General features: G+C 38.7%; 1 pseudogene across 1 annotated transcript; it reads right to left on the minus strand.

Annotated features, from left to right (window-relative positions):
* Positions 1-7,880: 7,880 nt before the first annotated feature.
* Positions 7,881-10,700, minus strand: LOC106645704 (speckle-type POZ protein pseudogene; annotated as a pseudogene). The gene is made up of 2 exons (XR_016292837.1): positions 10,384-10,700; positions 7,881-10,298 (listed from the first exon to the last, which is right to left on the minus strand). The product of XR_016292837.1 is annotated as a speckle-type POZ protein pseudogene (transcript).
* Between the last annotated feature and the right edge of the window lie 3,636 nt (positions 10,701-14,336).

The following is a 14,336-nucleotide window of genomic DNA, read 5'->3' on the forward strand; positions in this document are numbered from 1 at the left end:
AAAGTACAGAGAGAAAGAGATGAAAAAAAGACGTTGAAAACAGGTGGGGACCCTTTTTTTTCTACACCATTTTCACGTCTGACCATAATATATTATTATACATCTATATACTCGGGTGTGCTGTATTTTATCAACTCACACGCGCGCGCGGGTAAACACAAAAGCTTCGAGAGGAAAAAGAACGGAAAACGAAAATCGTATCGCGTTAAGTGTGTATATATGTGTGTAGGTTATAATATGTTCAAGGGAAGCGTGCGTGAATTCATAGGAGGGCTAAATTTAGCCGTCTCTTGCTCGGGATTCTACACGTACTCCACCGGTGCGCTTTGCCAACTTCTTCTTCTTCTTCTCTGCTTCTTTTTGTTTTCTGTATAACAACTGCCACCTTATACATTGTACCGCTGCACGTACTTAATTATGTACAGTGTGCGAAATGTCACGGGGTTTCGGCTCGATTTTACTTAAATTGGGATTATTTTTACAGGCTGTGGGCCTATATAGGGGTGTTTTGGGGTAAAAGCAAGAGAGAACGATAATTTATATCTAACGAGTTGACTAAATTTCGTTCTTTTTATTTATCAGAATGAAAAAAACGGGCCTCCGAAATGGTCGTTTGAATGGGATTTTAAATGTGCAGTCCATCCAATTCCGACACGGCGATAACAAGGACATCAGTGTACACCAAGGTATATTGTATAGGAATGAACTTTGATTTAAAATGACCCGATCGACCGAAAAATCGGTAATCGGTAAATTTATCAAAACGACAAGAAAACGAGAGACGCGTGATACCGAGTGTTCTGGAAAAACGCGAGTTTCCTCGAAGCAGCAATTAAACGACAAAAAAGAATGAGATCAGCGTTAAAAACGAGCGGACGGCCGTACATTGCTACATACGTATAGTGGGTATATATGTAATGGCAAAAAGAAGAGCAACGCGCCTTAATAGTCTCTCGACACACACAAGCGGTCAAAGCTAGAGTTTAAGTACTATACTCATGTGTGCCAATGCCAAGTCAATATGCGCGTTGCGAACCACGTGGCCACTTTGAAACGCGTAAGGCGTTACGTTAGCGCAACACTTGTGTGAGATTTTTCGGGATTTTGTTGAAATTTAAAGAAACAAAGGATATTATTTTTAATTCACATTTTATTTTATTTTTATTATTATTTTTTTTTTTTTTTCCAAATATTTTTCATAACATAATCATGTGTGTACAATTGGATCTACCTACATACATACAGATATGGTATACAGTATTATCTCGTGTAACGTATCGATTATTACAAAGATAGGACAGCATAGATGCTCAAACGAACGCACACTTAAAAAAACACACACAAACAATCGTACATAATTATATTTCTCTATATGTATGCACTTTCAATCCTCGTGGATGATATTATACATGATGTGTGTACGGCAAATGCGATTAGAAAGTTCTTAATGTTATAATCAACGACGCCACGCTTCTCACGTACATGGCGCACATTGTGAGGGGATGGCATCGATGTATGACAAAATTAATTCATGCAAAATCATTTCGTTCGTATCGTGCTGAAATCTTTCATTTTTTTTTTTTTTTTTTATGTAATCGCTTTTTTTTTTCTCAAGTATCGCGTTGTTTAAGCAAGAAAATTTCGATGCAAAAGAACAATGGCAAAAATTGACGCACAAACAATTCGTCCTCTCAATTTACATCGAACACTCACTAAATGTATATGTACAGAGTTCATCGGTTTTGCAAAATTTTATATGTGTATATATTATGTACTTAATTCGCAAGGTAAAGGAAACAAAAAAAAAAAAAAAAAAAACAAAAAAAAAACTTGCACACACACACTCTCTTTGCTGATAAAAGTTTACAACTTACAAAGACGACGATATATTCCTTAGATAAGATTACAATTATATCACAGACAAGTCTTAAAATCTACATACCGCAGCGATGGGTGACGCGTGTATATTTTTTATTATCTTTTTTTTTCTTTCTTTTTTTCATTTTTTCATTGATGCAAGAAAGGTATCTTTTTTGTTGTTGTTGTTGTTTAAGTACTCGCACAATGGCCATAGCTGTATCCCCGAGTTTAACAGAAGAAATGCAAAATGAAATCTTGGCCACGATTTCGAGGAGCAGATGCAAAGGAAGAAAAGAAATAGTCCGTTGCTGTGGCTAGAAAATCCAACGGTTATGGGTGTACCAGAGAGAGTAAGAGGGGCCACTACGACCCCTCCTCGCCTATTCGACAATAGTCCACGTCGTCCCCTCTGTTCTACCCCTACAAACTCGCACCCTTGCATTTTCCCAACCACCTCGCAAAAGGAGCCATTTCGCGCCCATTTCCCTTCAACGATCGCGACACGACTCGATTAAAAAATGAAAAAGGGTCTTTGTCACACTCGTGTATACATATACAGATGAGACAAGTACACATGATATTATACACGCAACAGCCAATGTACATCCTCTTCTCCGGTGGCCAATCATCACTTTTCTCAAGTACGTCCCGATGGATGCTGCAACGCGTGACGCAAGAGTCATCAGCTGTGCTCCCCGCCTTTGGCGATCGGCTGCACCCTGTGATGAACCGATCCCGAGTGGCCGGGGTTCCATATACGTATAACGGCCGTAGGTGGGGGACCTTAGATTTCCTCCTCCTCGACGATCGGCAAACTGCTCTGGTGCACGAGGGGGCTAGATCTGGCGGTGAAGGCGGTTATCCAGTACTCGATGTCCTCGGGCCTGTCGAGCAAGAACGTGAGGGCCATGAGGTCGTCGCAGCCGCGCTGGCTAACGGCGAAGCCCTCGTCCCCGAGGCGCTCGATCGTCGTGTTGCGGAGGTTGAGCACGCCGATCGGCCGGGACATCTTGTCCTCGAGGGGGTAGATGACGGCAAAGTGCTCGGCGCTCGTGCGGTACACCTTCACCTGGACCGAGCGCCGGTGGCCGTTCAGACCCAGGACCGTCATGTCGCCGCTCATGTTCTCCGTGTTCCAGCACGAGTCGACGTTCGATTGAGCTTTGCTCGGGCTCGACTTGCTCCCGCCGCTACCGGTGTCCAATCGGAGGAAGTTGGTGTGCATCGCTACGTCGGCCGGCATCCTTGCTTTTTTTTTTTTTTTTTTTTTTTTAATCGGTATACAAGGTTCACTAAAGACGCGTCCCACTGGTCTTACCGATTTTTTCCTCGACACTCCCGAGCGCGGTGAGCGACAGTTAAGGGTGGTTTTTCACACTACTTGCCGTATAGCAACGAGTACACTCGAGTGTACGTATATGTATGAGCTTACGTAAGAAAGTGAGAGCTTTCGAGAGACAGAGAGAAAGCTTGCACGATCGTTGCGCTGCGCCGATAGAGTACAGACTGGTTCGACGGGACTTTGGCCGCTCGTATTTATAAGCCGCGGCGCCGATTTTATCGCCAAGGGGGAGCGACGCATGCGCTGCCTGCAGAGAGACTGAGAGAGGAGGTGGTGCGTCTATATACCCCACATGTGACCCGCACGTTCCGGACGAGTGATAGGTACATGTATATATATATATATATTGCTTTGCTGCTTCGTTATCTCCTACCTTTTTTTTTTCTCTTCCTTTTCTATTTTTTTTTTTCCGCTATTTAGCTAATGTACGTGCGCCTGTCTTTTTTTTTTTTTGCCACACGCATCACTCGATTGTAACGATACTACTTATGTGTATACACCCGGCGCTTTTTCGTCCGATGCCCCAGGGTGTGTATACGCTCATTTAGGCTTATTGGTTATTTTTTTTCATGCATTTTATTAATCATCAGATGATGGGGCGTCGGGGAGAATTGTTTTACAAAGGAACAAAAGAGCGCGAAACAGCTTATCATCGTCTATATGTCTCTCGCGGGGCTAAAGAAAATTTGGCAAATCTCCCACTGCGAAATTTCCACTTTGACGGAAGAATTTTCCCCGGTTTAAATGTCCTATCGCGCGGCACCGATTCTCAGCTAAAAGGAATTGTTTCTTTTATCTTTCGAAAGAAGAGAGAAAACTTAATTACTCGTATATCAGCACAGCACTGCGCACGTGCATCACCATATTGCCTTTCATTCCCAAGTGATGCATAATTAGCTCCCCCGCGCGATCAATTAATATTTTGTTTGTATATAGAGTACTTCTCGTTGCACATACCCGGGAATTTCTTTATTCCATCGTATATTATCTACTTTATATACATTTATGTCCACGCACGTGCATCTTCCTCATGATCGGTTGCTCTAAAAGAAAAAAAAGTGCCATGTATATATATACGCAACGCCGCGGCACGCGCGTAACATGTACACAAGGCGAATCATCCCTCCGACGGGGGGGTGGATGGAAATGATGGCTCACGTGTGATTGGTCCATTATGTATATACATCGACCCTACGATAAACGTGAAGGAGGATACACCACATTATATAGGTGCACGTATTATACGTATCACGCGTGCCATTCATCGTTGCTATTATGCGACCACATATATATACACAGAATATGTCGTCGGGCACGTGTGTCGGAACATGCGCGCAAAAATTTGGACACGAGGACGCGTTACCTTTATTGTATAATATATTTTACCATACATACGTATATTTGATAAAGTCGCGCATGCACGCGCTCCTTTTTTTTTCTTTCTATTTTTTATTTTGTGTTTCGTCCGATATTCCATGGAGACACGTACACGCACACGTGTGCGCTTGATTGTTTTTACCCATTGTATACGGAAGAGAGCCAACGAGTTTATCTTTTTTTTTTTTTTTATCGATGGGTACGTGTACATATATACCTTACTGTCCAAAAGTCCTTCCACTCGATTTCCCAATGGATCTCTGCATGCGCTATAGCGTATAGTAAATAAGCGCGTGTACATTTGTCGAAAAATTTCAGGCCAAAACGCCCCCCCTGGAGACAATGAGCAATTGTTGTTTGTTATCGATGCCGAGAGACGTAGCCTTGGGCTGAAAGGAGTATCCCTCTCTTTCGACTGTTTGTGCGTTTGTTGGCCGATCGGAATGAAAAAAAAAAAAAAAAAAGAAAAAAATTTATCGGTACACACCCAACGAGTCATCGTCCGAGTTCTCGGGCGCTGAGACGAGTAATTGATACATACATATATATATATATATATTTACGCGCAGTTACGTCGTAAACTACATTGTCGTTGATTATCTCTCTCTGTGTGTGTTTTGATGGAAAGTCGCGGCTCTCCTTGTGGCTTTGTGGAAAATTTTCCCCTTTGTTTTTCCCTGCTCTCTCGAGGACTCGCATCGACTTCGGAGAGTCTAGCCACCGCGAAAAACGTATCTCCCGACCGATTAGATAAAAACATATCGCCGAGTGCTTGCGCAGGTATATACGCGTCTCATCCACGCAAATCCCCGCGATATGACGGAGATACAATCGTATAGCGCAAAGAGATCGGGGCTGTCGCGTTAACGCTGCCGGAGAAGCTTCGTACGAGTTCAAAGCCAAATATTATCTCGGTCTGAAAATCCAAATGTTTTTCCCTCGCTCCGTCAGGTCTTTGGTGTTGTTTGCCAACGAAGTAAGTACCGCCAACAATGAGTTGGGTGGCGCTTGACTCACCGAGGCAAAACACTCGTCATCGTCTCTCGATTATTCACGGGTATAATATGTTTTACACCTACACCCCTTTCGACACGTATATATATATATATATATATATATATATATATATATATATATATATATATGTTTTAAGGATACCGAGGAACACCGTGACCGGCCTTTGGAACTCGATCGCCTCCTCGGCACATGAGAGAAAGAGGCGTCGATGGGCGTTGAGATAACTTTTCCAATATAAAAACCTGTAGGGCTCCTCTGCGAGCGAGGGGGGCTGTGAAAAGTCAAAGGGGGGCAGAGCAAAGTTCGGCCTCGGGGATTGCTTTTACGGGCTCTGTTTTTTTTTTCTTTTTTTTTTTTTTTTTTTTTTTTTCTAACGACCTACGGGCGCGAGTATAATCTTGTTTGTGAATCTAGGGGTCGTCGACCCTGTGTGTTGTGAATTGAAATTTTTTGTGGGGGGAAAAGGGGGGCACATTAGGGTTGTATTTTTTATCCAAAGAGGGAAACTTTAATTGGTCCGGTCAGCGAGTCTCCCGGAATTCTAGAAAAAAACGAGCTATCGCGTTGAGAGCGGAATATAGTGTAGGAGAACGAGCGTACGACTGCGTAACTTTTTAATGGTTTTTTTTTTTCTTTGTTCTGCGAATTTGTACGTGCGTAGCTCAATTGCAAACTGGACCTGTACGTAACTTACTCCCATGTGATTCTCATTGATAACGAACTCCTGCTGATCGCTAAAAAAAAAGTTATACGTTGATGATGGTCCCGTGTGTGTCACATGTATGCGCAGCGGTGAAAAAAAACGTGCCTTGTTTTTTCCCGATATTCGTAAAAAGCCCCTTTATTTGTATTGTATCAGTTTCACTCGGTTTTCCGCGTATAATCGTTGTTTTCGTTCAATAATACCTATGTGCGGCGACAAAGTTTTCATTAAGCATAGTAAAAGAAAGTATTTTCAAAAGGGAGCGTTAATTATTTACGGTGTTTATCCAAGTTTGAGGTGCTTTCTTCGCCTAAAGCGTATCACCATCGGTGGTTTCATGAGCTTTTTTTACAACACTTTTTCAATTCTACGTGTCGAAACTAGTAAAAAAAAAAATCTGTACGTACATTTTTTTAAACCAGTCCTAAAACAATGAAGAATATAGTTTGATTGTAAACAATTTATTGAAAACAGTATAAAATAAAAGGCATCATCATACAAGCTATACTGAAACTAAAGCAATGACAATTTTCAATTTTTTTCAATTTAAAAAATATTTTTTTAGTACTGTTTATAACACAATTTCAAGTAAAAGTTTTTTCCAGAAAAAGCAATGCACAGCAAATTGAAAGAAATAATTATTTTTGGAAAAAAAAACATTGAAGGTATTTGATTTTAAATATTTCACATTAAATGTAAATATGTATAAAATGTATTGCACTCATTTGACGGGAAAAAAATGTTTCCCAATATGATATATTGTACATGTGGTGATGAATGGAAAAACCTCACAGCCAAACATGTATTTTTTTTTATGTTGTCATTAGCGTCGATGAATAATCATTTGTAAAGTTAGTGCGAAGAACTTGTCGCGCAATATTGTAAATATATACGTGTTTATGTATCCATCGTGTGACACTCGTACAGCGTCGCACAAACAAGCTGTTGTTGTGAACTTGAGTGATGGAAAAACGGAAAATTTCCCACGACCCAATACATAATGTAGCCTTACTCGGCTGCACCGGAAAATTTATTTCCTACGATATTTTGCATGGAAAAATAAAAACAAAAAAAAAAAACCTTACTCTTCTCGTGTTTGCCAAAGGAATCTGCCGACAATTCACTTTTTTCCCCTGCATCCATTCATGGCTTTTTGTAATTATCGGAAGTCGTTAAAAGTTACAACGTCACGTTCGAGTGTTGCCGACGTGTCTAGGTGAACCGATTTGTTTTCCGATAACTATGTAGTTCAGCTTTATCAGATTTGCGATTATTCGATTTGTTTAGTCACAGATCCGGCCTTTGCAAGTGGCGTTTCTTTTGTGTGCTCTATTTAAAAAATGTAGTAAGATACACGGTATGTGCGAGCTTACGTACATGTTTTAGGTATTTGGGACAATTGGATCTAGATGGTAGCTAATGCGCGTCAAAAGTCGACCCAGCTCGCTTGGGCTTATCAAAATTGATTGATTGCTCGACGATCGACAAATTAAGTGATACTGTTGTGTGTGTCGAGGCACTAAAAATAAATGCGTCAAAGAAGGTATAAAGTGCGCAAAAACGTGTATAGTTGTATGTGTATAGTTTTCTCTTTATTGGACTTGTAAAACTAGTTTACATCAAATTGTAGCACATGATGCTTAGTTACACATCTTGAAAACATGCTTGGTTTTCTATTGTTACGAAAAAATATAACTGTGCAGTACAATAACTCTCACTAGTTTGATATTACTTATGGCTAAACTAGAAATATAAAACATATTTCTAGAGTGTGATATTTTTTGTCTTATTACTTAGATAATTGAATTGTTATTACTTTTAGCTTTACTTGACAAATAACTTTGTGAAATGATTAATTTTCATTAATTACCTTAACAGCCTATGAGAAAAATGCATTTAAAGTCTTGTACAGCCTATGCGAAAATCGTTGAACATACTTCATGTCAGGTACGAAATATTTTAAAAATATTTTTAAAAGTTATCACAATACAAATAAGTAGATCTGTAAAAAAATTCGTTCAATCGGAACTTAAGTCGAAAAAGTTTGAATTGACAAAAAACTTTTTACCATAGACGATGTTGCCGATATTTATTGGTATTTCAACAAATTTTGTTAATTCGTAAATTTTTTTGTACCTTGCTGTTCAATAAAACAACTATGTGTTCGTTTGGACTAGTTCTTTTGTTAATGCTTTAAAATTATTTTTGCTTTTAGGAAGAGACCTAATTAAAAATATTATTTGTTTCTTTAAAATACATCAGTTAAAGATAAAATTTCTATATACTTTACTGTATTAATTATTTAAGAATACTTCATGTAATACTTTCCTACAAAAATAGTTTAAGTGTATCTATAAGAATAGTTTTCGTTAAATGTCTAATTTGTATAATATAATTTCTTTTCTTAGTCTTTTTTCTATGATATAGATTTCGATAAAATTTTAAGCTGCACCTAGGAACGCATATCACCCGATCGTCGTCATGATATTCAATGCAAGTTTTTGAAAAAAGCGTGCAACAACTACACTATCGTTACATTTTATTTATCTTGTCCAATAACCTAAGACGTCATCCTTAAGGTATACGTATCACATAATATTTTCTAATCCTCTAGTTTTCATTTTCGAAATTATCTTCTACGGCAAACGGATTGAGCAATGAATTCAAGAACAACCTGAAAAAATACGATATAAACGCATAGAGATCCTCAAGGAAGGACGAGGCGCTCTTTTGCATCTTCTTAAGGACCATGGACACAGTGTCAGTGTCCATGACGATTTCCTTGGGCGGAGCGCAGAATTTAGCCGTCACGTCGCACATGGGATCGACGAGCAGTGACACGTAGGGCACCATCAGTACCGCGATGAAAGCGCAAAGCGAGGATATAATCAACAATTTAACATAGTTGCTGAGTATGTCGGACAGTCCAGCGAATATCGAGGACTTGTTGTTCCCATTGAGATACTTAGTCCAGAGGGACGGATCCTTGCCGTGTGCCACCAAAAAGTGAATGACCTGGCTCTTCAGGCAGTCGGCGTTGTACATGTCAGCGAGCGCCAGTACGTCCGCGGCGTTGTTTATCGTCAATTTCCCGCACAAGGCCTCCTCGCACATGATCTTCAAGCCATCGAGCGAGTACATCTCAGCCGCGGCCAGCAAATCCTTGGCTAACTCTTGGATCCTCTCGACTCGCTCGGCGTAGATGAACCTCAACACCTCGCGCATCACTCGCTCGTCAATGTCGTGGATCTCGACGATGTTCTCGTGGCGCTCCTTCATATCGTGTTTGAACATGGCCATGAAAACGGGACTGCGCGCTGCAAGGATAGCCTTGTGCACCTTGAACTCCCGGCAGCCCACAACGATCGAGACGTCGCTGAATTCCTCGCTCTCCAGGAGAGCACCAAAATCGTCTGGCTGAGTTCTGGGCATCCTGAGCTGCTCCGATATGTTTAGGCCCAAAATGTTGACGATGCCCCTGCAGGCTCTTATCTCGCACAGGATGGTCAAGGTGTCATTGGGTAGTAGCCCGTTCAACGGGTCCATCACGTGGTCTCGCCTTATAAAGTTGGCGAGGCCGGTGAAGCGCTGCGAGTCGATGATTTTGACGAACCTGTGACAATATCTCGAGCTCTTGACATTGGTCTCCTCTCTTCTGCTGTTGATGATGGAGAATTTGCATTTTGCCTCGATGCTTGGGGCGTCGCAGCACTTTAGGTAGAGGTACAGAGCGATGTTACCGTAGTCCGAGGCGTAGTAGTTGCCGTTAGGGTACAGGCGCAAGTGCCACTTGATCTTGTCGTTGGCTCCTGTCGAGAACACAGGTGAGTCCATGTAGGCTCCTGGGGTGTTGTTCCAAAAGAAGCTGAAGTTGCTGATGGTCCACATGTACTTGAACTTGATGATTTCCATGCGCGTGGTGTCCCACTTGTCAGGAATGGGTGACTTGGGAATACAAATGTCATCCATTGCTCCTGCTAGGGAGGACTTGATTGTTGGCTGATGGTTATATTAAAATAGACCAAGTGAATTTGAGAATTTATGCTGTTATCAAATTCACATAAAATTATTTATTTTTACTCACCTTCGTGAAAAAAAGTTAGGAAAAGCCCAGGTGCAGGTATTCCTCACAAATACTTGAGATATTCATGGTAGTATGGCAATCTTGTGTTTGGTGCATTGCACTTGGGACTTGCAGGTTCTGTGAACACATAGTGCGAGCGATCACTGCTCTTAAAATTTAAAACTTAATTGTACGTAAAAAAGGAAAGATTTTCACAACTGCAGTACATTTTGACAGCAGATCAAGAAGATCAACTGGCATTGATCTTTTCCGTCTGATGTAGGTAAAGGGTAAACAAAGTTTTCAAGTGTGTTCGGGAAGTTAGATCTTTAGTTGGTACCATCAGAATTTCAATGTATACCTATCCACCATCCACGTAAATATATCATGATGATGATGATATTATCGTCCACTTTGTCCATTTCTAGATTGTATAGTTTTACACTGAGTGCGTTCCGAACTAACTTTCTTCAGCCTCGAATCTAGGGTGTGTTCCAGTAACGCTCTCCGACAACTTACCGACAACTTCAATATGACGCGAGATATCGTAGGACATAATTAAGTTGTCGGTAAGTTGTCGGAGAGCGTTACTGGAACACACCCATGATGTTACCGTCTCCCTTGCACTCATGATAAATAATCCTTAACCTTATAGCATATGTAGGTAAAAATCATGTTTAATTCAGATTAATCCACTTATATCATAAAAATCAGACTTTCTGTCGTCTTAAACTCTTTAATACAGCTTTAATCAAAGCACTCGCGTTTCCTTGCCTGAATAAGCTTTTGAAGTTTTCATTCAAACTATGATTTTATCATTTTGGTAAAAAGAGCACGGTGTAAGATTATACATAATGTTATGAGTAGTAATTGTAGTAATCGCTATACTAAGTAGTGCCATATGGTCGATTTTATTAAACCATATGAATATCTATACTTTTGGAGGTCAATTTTCGGATAAAAGATATATTGTACACTTGCCGCAAACAGCACCTAAATTGTCAAATATTTATCGTCTATTTATAAGATTATTTGCGGCTGGTTTATAACTAATAAATTGACTTTACTGTAAATAGCAATAATTATTTGGATCAGCGCCATCTAGCGGTCTTCATTTTTTAGCGAAAAGTGGCCTCTAAAATTCTCAATCAGAGCAATCAGGCTTAGAGCTATTTAATCAATTATAAACCAGCCGCAACTCATGATGGAGCTATAAAATAAAAAAGTAACGATACATGTGTTTTTGGCGGCAAGTTAACAATCTATCTTTTGCTCGAAAATGCATCTTCAATAGTGTAAATGCATAGGAGGTCGATTTTTTGGTAGAAAATCAATTAGTAACTTGCCACCAAAAACACACGTATCGTTATTTTTCCATTTTTTAGCTTCATCATGAGTTGCGGCTGGTTTATAATTGACTAAATGGCTCTGAGCCTGATTGCTCGGATTGAGAATTTTAGAGGCCACTTTTCGCTAAAAAATGAAGACCGCTAGATGGCGCTGATCCAAATAATTATTACAACTTACAGTAGAGCCGCTTTATTGATTATAAACCAGCCGCAACTAATCTGATGGATAGACAATAAAAAGTTTAAATTTTTTGCGTTATTTGCGGCAAGTTTACAGTTTATTTTTGACCCAAAAATCGACTTGTAAAAGTATAAATATTCCACTTCTTCGGTATAAGTAGTCATTTAACTTCATTTTGCAAATCTGGTGTCAAAACAAAACCAGTAGAATTTTGATGTTACCTAAAGGTAGCTTACGTTTTTACACTCGAATAGGTAAACAAAAACAAAATGTTAGATGGAAATTCACTAACAGTTGGCAAAGATAATCTTTGCAAATCCAATTAGACTTTCGAATGCACCCATAATCTCTATAAATGCACCCCATGTTTTCTGTGTGGTCGTCATACAAAAATAAAGTTAAGTGACAGTAGTATGAGACCTTTTGGTATCAGTGAAGCAAATAAACTTTAACCATTATACTTTACAATTCTTATTAATAGTGCCAACCATACAACTGTTAAATAAAAAAAAGGTGATGGCCAATGCCGCTGCTGCTAAATGAGAAGCTCAAAAGAGACGGATTTTTGAAAATCCGAAAAATCGTATGCAAAAAATTTTCGGAGTGCGCAGGAATGAATTGAACGTTAGTAAAAATTTCAAGATTACGGATACGAAACTACATATAGTTAATAAAAATTATGACATACAGTATACACAACCTTGTACAGAATTTCATTCAAAACGGATTTAACTATCTGCGTTTATTACTTTGTTTGACAAGTATACAGTCAAGCGCTCGAAAATAAAAATTTTTTGTTTCTTGTTCAGTTTACCTTTAGAAGCTATTAGATTATTTTATAACTTATTTACAAATAAAAATCTAAAAAATTGTGTGCTTTGTTTTTGTTAGATTTCAAGTGATTATTGTGATGATAACGAAGAACAATTGGACTTGAAAAAAAGTATTCTGTTGTGCTAAAAAAGTACGATTGTTTATTAAATCCGATCAAACTTGTATAAATAATTGTGGAATATATGTTGTATCTTAAGTTCCAACTGGTGATTTTTAAAAAAATTATACTCTTAGTTTATTCAAATAGAATGATTTTAAAATTTTCACAACAAAGAAAATCATTTTTCTAACACAATCATTTGATTCCTAGAAAGCTAAAAAATAAATTGTAAACTTGCCGCAGATAACACAAAATACGTCAACTTTCTACTGTTTATCAATAAGATCAATTGCGGCTGGTTTATAACTAATAAAGTGACTTGACTGTAAATAGCAATAATCATTTGGATTAGCGCCATCTAGCGGTCTTTATTTTTTGGCCAAAAGTGGCTCCTAAACTTTTGAACCCGAGCTTTAGCGATTAGAGCCATTAAGTCAATTATAAACCAGCCGCAACCCATGATGAAGCTATAAAATAAAAAATAAACAATATATGTGTTTTTGGCGGCAAGTTAACAATCTATTTTCTATTAAAAAATCGACCTCCTATGTATGTATACTTTTGAAGATAAATTTTCGAGCATAAGGTAGATTGTTAATTTGCCGCCAAAAACACATATACCGTTATTTTTTCATTCTATAGCTTCATCATGAGTTGCGGCTGGTTTATAATTGACTAAATGGCTCTGAGCCTGATTGCTCTGATTGAGAATTTTAGAGGCCACTTTTGGCCAAAAAATAAAGACCGCTAGATGGCGCTGACCCAAGTAATTATTGCTATTTACAGTGGAGCCGCTTTATTGATTATAAACCAGCCGCAACTAATCGTGTGGTTGTAAAATAAAAAGTTAAAGTTGTTTGTGCTGTTTGCGGCAAGTTTTCATTATATCTTTTACATGAAAAAATCAAAGAGAAACAACGATGCATCCTCTGCAGGTTTGTTGAGCGACGTTTCAGTTTACTTTTCAAGAAAGTTAACTTAAAAAGCTAACAAAGTTAATTAATGCCATCAACAAAAAGGAGCAGACTATCCAACTCCATTAAATGTTTCGACCATCAATAAATGAACACGCCATTTGTGTTTGAGAGCAACAATCCAGTAATTGAGACAACCGACAACATTTGCTGGAACTATTTGTCTTCTTGTCCGTCATTAATTCCTGAAGGATTAATAATTGAATTGTGATGGCTTTGTTTCATTAAAATGTTCTCTATCTTGAAAATTTTGTAGCATCAATTGGAGATGAATGGAATAAAAATCAACTGTTGAAATATGCATTAAAAAAAGTTGATACCTTTATTCAAAATACTAATAAGTGACAAGGAAGTTCATACTAATTATTATTAAAGTATACAATAATACATAAGATTGACGAATAATGGGATAAAAACGTTGTTCATTCATGTAACTCAATAAATATACTGTGTCAATGATTTACATGCATAAGTATATGGCTAATAGTATGAAAAAGAAAAGTCAACCACTTTTTTTCTTTTAATATCTAATGTGA

Source organism: Copidosoma floridanum, unplaced genomic scaffold (assembly GCF_036245765.1).
Source record: "Copidosoma floridanum isolate Cflo_tuat_1 unplaced genomic scaffold, Cflo_Japanese_pri ptg000007l, whole genome shotgun sequence".
In the NCBI taxonomy this organism is placed as follows: domain Eukaryota; kingdom Metazoa; phylum Arthropoda; class Insecta; order Hymenoptera; family Encyrtidae; genus Copidosoma; species Copidosoma floridanum.